The sequence below is a fragment of the Acanthochromis polyacanthus genome, chromosome 8 (genome assembly GCF_021347895.1).
Source record: "Acanthochromis polyacanthus isolate Apoly-LR-REF ecotype Palm Island chromosome 8, KAUST_Apoly_ChrSc, whole genome shotgun sequence".
Classification (NCBI taxonomy): domain Eukaryota; kingdom Metazoa; phylum Chordata; class Actinopteri; family Pomacentridae; genus Acanthochromis; species Acanthochromis polyacanthus.
The window spans coordinates 40,829,991-40,838,702 of NC_067120.1; the positions used below are offsets into that span (position 1 = coordinate 40,829,991).

Genomic DNA, 8,712 nt, shown 5'->3' on the forward strand with positions numbered 1-8,712 from the left:
TGCTACATTTACCCTCTAATGCTACATCTACCCTCTAATGCTACATCTACCCTCTAATGCTACATCTACCCTCTAATGCTACATTTACCCTCTAATGCTACATTTACCCTCTAATGCTACATTAAACTTGTCGTTATACCATCAAAGCTGAGGACGCTAAGGCTATTCCCATTGTTGTACTGACAATGCCAAAATACAAGTTAGTACTACTTTTATGACAACTGGTACTGTGACTTCTACTATTCCTGCTACTGCAGCTTTGACAACTACTACTACTGTTGCTACTATTACCATCAAAGCTAATGTTAGCCACATCAGCTGACACTAAGGATCTTGGCTGAATTCTGAATCATTTTGGACAAACTCTGAGTCATATTTAACAGGTTTTAAGTTATTTTTGGCGAGTTTAAATGCATAGAGCCTCTTGTATTCACAATTGCAGGTCATTTTAAAGACATTTTTGCCTCTTTTTGAGCCATTTTAGACAGATTTCAATTATTTTGGACAAGCTTTGAGTGATTGTGGGCAATTTTTAAGCTAATTTTTGGACACATTTATGTCATTTTGGGCAAATTCTGAGTCCTTTTGAACACATTTTAATTAATTTTTTGAATCATTTTGGACAACTTTGCTCACATGAACACTCTTGTGTTCACTCTTGCAGCCAACAGCTGAACAGTTGGTGAACTATTAAGTGGCACTTAGATCAAATTCTTAGTGGTTTTTGTCCAGCTGGAAGGCTAGCTAGTTGTGAGTGCGCTCAAGAAATGGCTGAAATCAACGTCTTCATGTCTTTACAGCTTTTATTTTACACCTACGCGTTTACAGTGACAGTAAAACCCAATCAAAGTGAATTCTCTCCTTTTGGGACCTTTAAGTGGACATCCCCAGCAGTCAGATGGAGCTCCTTTGCTTCACCACATGGATGTATGTAACGTGATTATCGTTATTATCAGCTGCCTCAGGGTGAACACTAATGCAGATTAGCTTTTGCATTGACCTAACAATGACTGCTATTCTTCTGATTTAATCAACAAGATGGTTGCAGATTGTATTTAATGCACCAGAAATAATTGTATTTATGCCAATCATCGAGGCAGGGACTGAATCCAGCAGCTGAATCTGTCCAAACACAGAAAAAATGTCATTTTAATCAGAGGAGAGATTTATTATCGACTAACTAACCAAAGACAAATCAATCATTTCTGTTTATTTGTGCTTTTCTGATGTTGGACATTGATAATGTTGCTTCAGGTAAACACACAGCTCTATGGTATCGACAAAACTCAACACAACAGAATGCAAAAGCACCATGAAGACACACGAGATGATGAAAGATAGACACAAAACCAGCACAACAAAACACGGAACCACCACAAGGAGACACAAAACCTTAACAGACACTAAATGACCAGCAAGAGAGTAGAACCTCCAAAAACAGACACAAAACCACACAGAGACATAAAACCATTAAATGTAGACACGGAATTACCACAAAGAGCGACGAAACCTTTACAAAAAGACACAAAACCACCAAGAAAGGAAAAAATACCTTAACAAAGAGATAAAATGTAACAAAAAGAGACCCAAATTGAACAGAAAGTGACACAAATCAAACACATAACCTTAACAAAGAGACACAAACCCCCCATGATGAGACACAAAACCACCACAAAGATGCAAAAAATCACCAAAAATAGACACAAAACTTACTTGTGAAATAAAACCATCACAAAGAGGTGAAAAAATATCGAAAAGGGATGCAAAACCCCAACAAAGAACCACAAAATGACAACAAAGAGATTCAAAACCTTTAAATATAGACACAAAACCACCCCAAATACACACTAAATGACCAAAACGAGACACAAAGCCACCACAAAATGAAAAAAAAACCTTAACCAAAAGATAAAAAAGACAGAAAAGAGACCCAAATTGAACACAGACACAAAACTACCAAAAAAGACATAAAACAATCAAAAATAAACACAAAACATCAAAAATAAACACAAAACCACCACAATGAGACACAAACCTAAACACAAAATGGATACAAAACCTCCACAAAGATACAAACAACACCAAAAATAGACACAAAACCCACCAATGGCAGACATAAAGTCACCACAAAGCAGAGATGGGACCAAGTCACACATGTGCAAGTCTCAAGTAAGTCCCAAGTCTTAACCTTCAAGTTTTCAAGTCTTTTTTTCTTGGGAAAGTCAAGTCACATTATTGTAATTTTACCTGCAGAGTATGATCTTAATACAGTGAAAAGACAAGATATAAGTAACTATCAGTAAACATCACTGGCTAATGTGCCCAACATGTTAAAAGACAATGTAAACGGGCTCTGATATTAATAACAAATTGACAAGCACTTATGAAGAGAATAACATTTTTTTAGTAATATTGATTGTGTGACGGTGCACTTTACCCAAGGCAGCAGCTAATCCCCCCACTCCTTACTGCTATATTAAGCTAACATTAGCTAAAATGCTAACTAACCAGACAATGTAAACAGGCTCTGATATTAAAACAAATTGACAAGCACTTACTGGGCCGAATGGGTTTTCAAATGTCGGACGAAATCTGACGTTGTCGTCTGACTGTGATTTTCACGTTGCACGTCTTGCAAACTGCTGTTCGTCGTTTACCGTCTTGATAGAAATCCTGATACCCGAAGGTGATTACCATGTTGATATGTGGCGGTGGGCGCTGCCGTGGAGGCCCCCCCGAGGGGCTGATTGATACGACAAGCCGATTTCAAATTAAAAGCCTATGTTCGACTATCCAGCATTTTACATATCAACAACGTCATTCAAACTGAAAACATGATGTGAATAATAATAATAACACTCAAGTCATTCAAGTCATCGTGTCTCAAGTCAAGTCCCGAGTCTTTAACTTCCAAGTCCAAGTCAAGTCGCAAGTATTTTATTTTTTTTCAAGTCAAGTCACAAGTCATTAAAACAGCGACTCGAGTTGACTCGAGTCCAAGTCATCAAGTCTCAAGTCATTAACCTGTTGCGCTTCAGTGCGCTTCAGTGTACCGCCCACGGTACACTTTGAGATGCACTAAAGTATTTCGCTTAATTGACCGACGCTGCAAACTCGATTATACAAACATTATACATCGATGGAAAGCTTAGATTCTCATGAATCCGCCGGTATAAACCACTTTCAGATGTGATTACCACAGCGGGTGAGAAAAACCCATTTGTCCGACAAACAACGAATATCCATCCATCCGTTCTCTATACACGGCTTCAACGCACACAGCGCGACTCACATTTCGGGTTCATTATTACAAACAGATGAAAATATTCCACAAAAAACGGCCATAATCCAACCTTTTACATCCAGATGACACAAGCCAGTAAACTATTTTGTCCAAAACATGTCTTGAAGTCGGTATAAAATCCACGAATCGGTCGTTTTCAAGGAAATGCACCTCGTGATGCACGTCCAATATTCCCAGTACTTCTCGTCATATTTTTATTTACAAATAGAATATTAGCGATTTTTTGTACTGAAAATGGCTGGAATTGACTGAAGCTTAAAGGGTTAAAACAGCGACTCGAGTTGACTCGAGTCCAAGTCATCAAGTCTCAAGTCCCCATCTCTGCCACAAAGAGACACAAAACCACCAAAAATTGACAGAAACCCCCACAAATGTGCATTTTGTGTTTCGTCATGCATTTTCTAACTGAACAGCATGGAGGATGTCGGTTTATGAGACGAGTCGACCTCCAGCTCTGTGGGTCTTAAAGCTGCAGATCCTCCCGTTCAGAAATAGACGGAGCTTTAGACAGAACTTACTGGAGTTTGCATGCAGAAATGAAGGAAGAGGTGGAGGCAGAATAAAAGCAGAGCTCAACGGGGAGTTTGGCAACAGACGGAGGGAGGCAGTGTTTCATGTGGAGCGGCCGGTCTGTATCGGTGAATTATTGATGAGCAGATCTCTTACAATATTGAACTGAGCCTGATCCCGAGGGAGCAGATACCAATCCAGAGAAACTGGAGGAGAGACAGAAGAAATTCATTAAGTCACACTGCCTTATATGAGGCAACCAGGATTTGAAGTTCTTTATGCTGTTGGTGTGATTATATTTGAGACAAAGACACAAAAAAATAAGATGAAAAATGACCACAGAGACAGAAAATGACCACAAACACATGAAAAACCACCACAAACGGACGCAAAACCACCCAAAATTGACACAAAACCACAACTAAGAGACACAAAGCCATCAAAAAAGACAGAAAGCTAAAACAAAGATGCAAAAGATCACCACAAATAGGCAAAAAACACGAAATAGACACAAAGCCTCCAAAAACAGGCACAAAACCACCACAAAGAGACCCAAAAACACCATAAAGAGGCACAAAAATACCACAAAGAGGCACAAAAACACCACAAAGAGGCACAAGACGACCAAAAAGAGACATAAAACCATCAAAAATAAACACAAAGGCACCACAGAGCTGTAAAACCACCACAATGAGGCATAAAACCACCACAAATAGATACAAACTATCAAAATAGACACAAACCCACCAAAAATAGATGTGATAAAACCATCCAAAATAAACCACCACAAAGTACTCCTGCTGTTTCATCCACAGTATTTGGAACAGACCTCGCTAACGTCCCCTGATGTTGGTTCGATCTAATCGGCTCCGTTCTCTGTGAACTCTGAACAAACAGCAGCTCCTGTTGTCAGTACAGCTGCTGCTCCGGTCAACAACGTCTCTGGAAGTTTGAATTAGACGGAAGAGACAAACTGCAAATATGACTTCCTGCTGGTGAACTAAAGCACCTCCTGGACTGGATGTTTGAACGGTACACAAACGCTTTGCTGCTGGTTTCCTAAATCTTTTCAGCTGCACAATAAAACCCAGATTTAAACAAACAAAAGTGACACAAAACCGTCTGAGTCACAAAACCTCAACAAAGAGACACAAAGTCACCAAGAAAGAGACAGAAAAGAGCCACACAGAGACACAAAACCTCAACAAAAAGACACAAAACCTCAACAAAGAGACACAAAGTCACCAAGAAAGAGACAGAAAGAGCGACACAGAGACTCAAAACCTCAACAAAAAGACGCAAAACCTCAACAAAGAGACACAAAGTCACCAAGAAAGAGACAGAAAAGAGCCACACAGAGACACAAACCTCAACAAAAAGACACAAAACCTCAACAAAAAGACACAAAACCTCAACAAAGAGACACAAAGTCACCAAGAAAGAGACAGAAAAGAGCCACACAGAGACACAAAACCTCAACAAAAAGACACAAAACCTCAACAAAGAGACACAAAGTCACCAAGAAAGAGACAGAAAAGAGCCACACAGAGACACAAAACCTCAACAAAAAGACACAAAACCTCAACAAAGAGACACAAAGTCACCAAGAAAGAGACAGAAAAGAGCGACACAGAGACACAAAACCTCAACAAAAAGACGCAAAACCTCAACAGACCCAAAGTCACCAAGAAAGACACATAAAAGAGCCACACAGAGACACAAAACCTCAACAAAAAGACACAAAACCTCAACAAAGAGACACAAAGTCACCAAGAAAGAGACAGAAAAGAGCCACACAGAGACACAAAACCTCAACAAAAAGACACAAAACCTCAACAAAGAGACACAAAGTCACCAAGAAAGAGACAGAAAAGAGCCACACAGAGACACAAAACCTCAACAAAAAGACACAAAACCTCAACAAAGAGACACAAAGTCACCAAGAAAGAGACAGAAAAGAGCGACACAGAGACACAAAACCTCAACAAAAAGACGCAAAACCTCAACAAAGAGACACAAAGTCACCAAGAAAGAGACAGAAAAGAGCGACACAGAGACACAAAACCTCAACAAAAAGACACAAAACCTCAACAAAGAGACACAAAGTCACCAAGAAAGAGACAGAAAAGAGCCACACAGAGACACAAAACCTCAACAAAAAGACACAAAACCTCAACAAAGAGACACAAAGTCACCAAGAAAGAGACAGAAAAGAGCCACACAGAGACACAAAACCTCAACAAAAAGACGCAAAACCTCAACAAAGAGACACAAAGTCACCAAGAAAGAGACAGAAAAGAGCCACACAGAGACACAAAACCTCAACAAAAAGACGCAAAACCTCAACAAAGAGACACAAAGTCACCAAGAAAGAGACAGAAAAGAGCCACACAGAGACACAAAACCTCAACAAAAAGACGCAAAACCTCAACAAAGAGACACAAAGTCACCAAGAAAGAGACAGAAAAGAGCCACACAGAGACACAAAACCTCAACAAAAAGACACAAAACCTCAACAAAGAGACACAAAGTCACCAAGAAAGAGACAGAAAAGAGCCACACAGAGACACAAAACCTCAACAAAAAGACACAAAACCTCAACAAAGAGACACAAAGTCACCAAGAAAGAGACAGAAAAGAGCCACACAGAGACACAAAACCTCAACAAAAAGACACAAAACCTCAACAAAGAGACACAAAGTCACCAAGAAAGAGACAGAAAAGAGCCACACAGAGACACAAAACCTCAACAAAAAGACGCAAAACCTCAACAAAGAGACACAAAAGTCACCAAGAAAGAGACAGAAAAGAGCCACACAGAGACACAAAACCTCAACAAAAAGACACAAAACCTCAACAAAGAGACACAAAGTCACCAAGAAAGAGACAGAAAAGAGCCACACAGAGACACAAAACCTCAACAAAAAGACACAAAACCTCAACAAAGAGACACAAAGTCACCAAGAAAGAGACAGAAAAGAGCCACACAGAGACACAAAACCTCAACAAAAAGACACAAAACCTCAACAAAGAGACACAAAGTCACCAAGAAAGAGACAGAAAAGAGCCACACAGAGACACAAAACCTCAACAAAAAGACACAAAACCTCAACAAAGAGACACAAAGTCACCAAGAAAGAGACAGAAAGAGCCACACAGAGACACAAAACCTCAACAAAAAGACGCAAAACCTCAACAAAGAGACACAAAGTCACCAAGAAAGAGACAGAAAAGAGCCACACAGAGACACAAAACCTCAACAAAAAGACACAAAACCTCAACAAAGAGACACAAAGTCACCAAGAAAGAGACAGAAAAGAGCCACACAGAGACACAAAACCTCAACAAAAAGACACAAAACCTCAACAAGAGACACAAAGTCACCAAGAAAGAGACAGAAAAGAGCCACACAGAGACACAAAACCTCAACAAAAGACACAAAACCTCAACAAAGAGACACAAAGTCACCAAGAAAGAGACAGAAAGAGCCACACAGAGACACAAAACCTCAACAAAAAGACACAAAACCTCAACAAAGAGACACAAAGTCACCAAGAAAGAGACAGAAAAGAGCCACACAGAGACACAAAACCTCAACAAAAGACGCAAACCTCAACAAAGAGACACAAAGTCACCAAGAAAGAGACAGAAAGAGCCACACAGAGACACAAAACCTCAACAAAAAGACGAAAACCTCAACAAAGAGACACAAAGTCACCAAGAAAGAGACAGAAAAGAGCCACACAGACACAAAACCTCAACAAAAAGACACAAAACCTCAAACAAAGAGACCACAAAGTCACCAAGAAAGAGACAGAAAAGAGCCACACAGAGGACACAAAACCTCAACAAAAGACACAAACCTCAACAAAGAGACACAAAGTCACCAAGAAAGAGACAGAAAAGAGGCCACACAGAACACAAAACCTCAACAAAAAGACACAAAACCTCAACAAAGAGACACAAAGTCACCAAGAAAGAGACAGAAAGAGCCACACAGAGACACAAAACCTCAACAAAAAGACGCAAAACCTCACAAAGAGACACAAAGTCACCAAGAAAGAAGACAGAAAAGAGCCACACAGAGACACAAAACCTCAACAAAAAGACACAAACCTCAACAAAAGAGACACAAAGTCACCAAGAAAGAGACAGAAAAGAGCCACACAGAGACACAAACCTCAACAAAAAAGACGCAAAACCTCAACAAAGAGACACAAAGTCACCAAGAAAGAGACAGAAAAGAGCCACACAGAGACACAAAACCTCAACAAAAAGACACAAACCTCAACAAAGAGACACCAAATCACCAAGAAAGAGACAGAAAAGAGCCACACAGAGACACAAAACCTCAACAAAAAGACGCAAAAACCTCAACAAGAGACCACAAAGTCACAAGAAAGTCAGAATTAAGAGCCCACACAGAGACACAAAAACCTCAACAAAAAGACCAAACCTCAACAAAGAACACAAATCACAAGAAGAGACAGAAAAGAGCCACACAGAGACACAAAACCTCAACAAAAGACCAAAACCTCAACAAAGAGACACAAAGTCACCAAGAAAGAGACAGAAAAAGAGCCACACAGAGACACAAAACCTCAACAAAAAGACACAAAACCTCAACAAAGAGACACAAAAGTCACCAAGAAAGAGACAGAAAAGAGCCACACAGAACACAAAACCTCAACAAAAAGACACAAAAACCTCAACAAAGAGACACAAGTCACCAAGAAGAGACAGAAAAAGAGCCACACAGAGACACAAAACCTCAACAAAAGACACAAAACCTCAACAAAGAGACACAAAGTCACCAAGAAAGAGACAGAAAAAGAGCCACACAGAGACACAAAACCTCAACAAAAGACACAAAACCTCAAACAAAGAGACACAAAGTC

At 39.7% G+C, this 8,712-nt stretch overlaps 1 long non-coding RNA gene across 15 annotated transcripts; it reads right to left on the bottom strand.

The window, feature by feature from the left end:
* Positions 1-4,750: 4,750 nt before the first annotated feature.
* On the bottom strand, positions 4,751-8,095 carry LOC127535266 (uncharacterized). 15 transcript variants are annotated; one of them, XR_007944114.1, is made up of 6 exons: positions 8,017-8,095; positions 7,006-7,175; positions 6,646-6,921; positions 6,156-6,559; positions 5,204-5,394; positions 4,751-5,014 (listed from the first exon to the last, which is right to left on the bottom strand). It is a non-coding gene; the product is annotated as an uncharacterized LOC127535266 (long non-coding RNA). The 15 variants fall into 15 exon arrangements; XR_007944103.1 differs by having other exon boundaries at positions 5,204-5,373; positions 5,880-6,559; XR_007944108.1 differs by having other exon boundaries at positions 4,752-5,014; positions 6,071-6,559.
* Between the last annotated feature and the right edge of the window lie 617 nt (positions 8,096-8,712).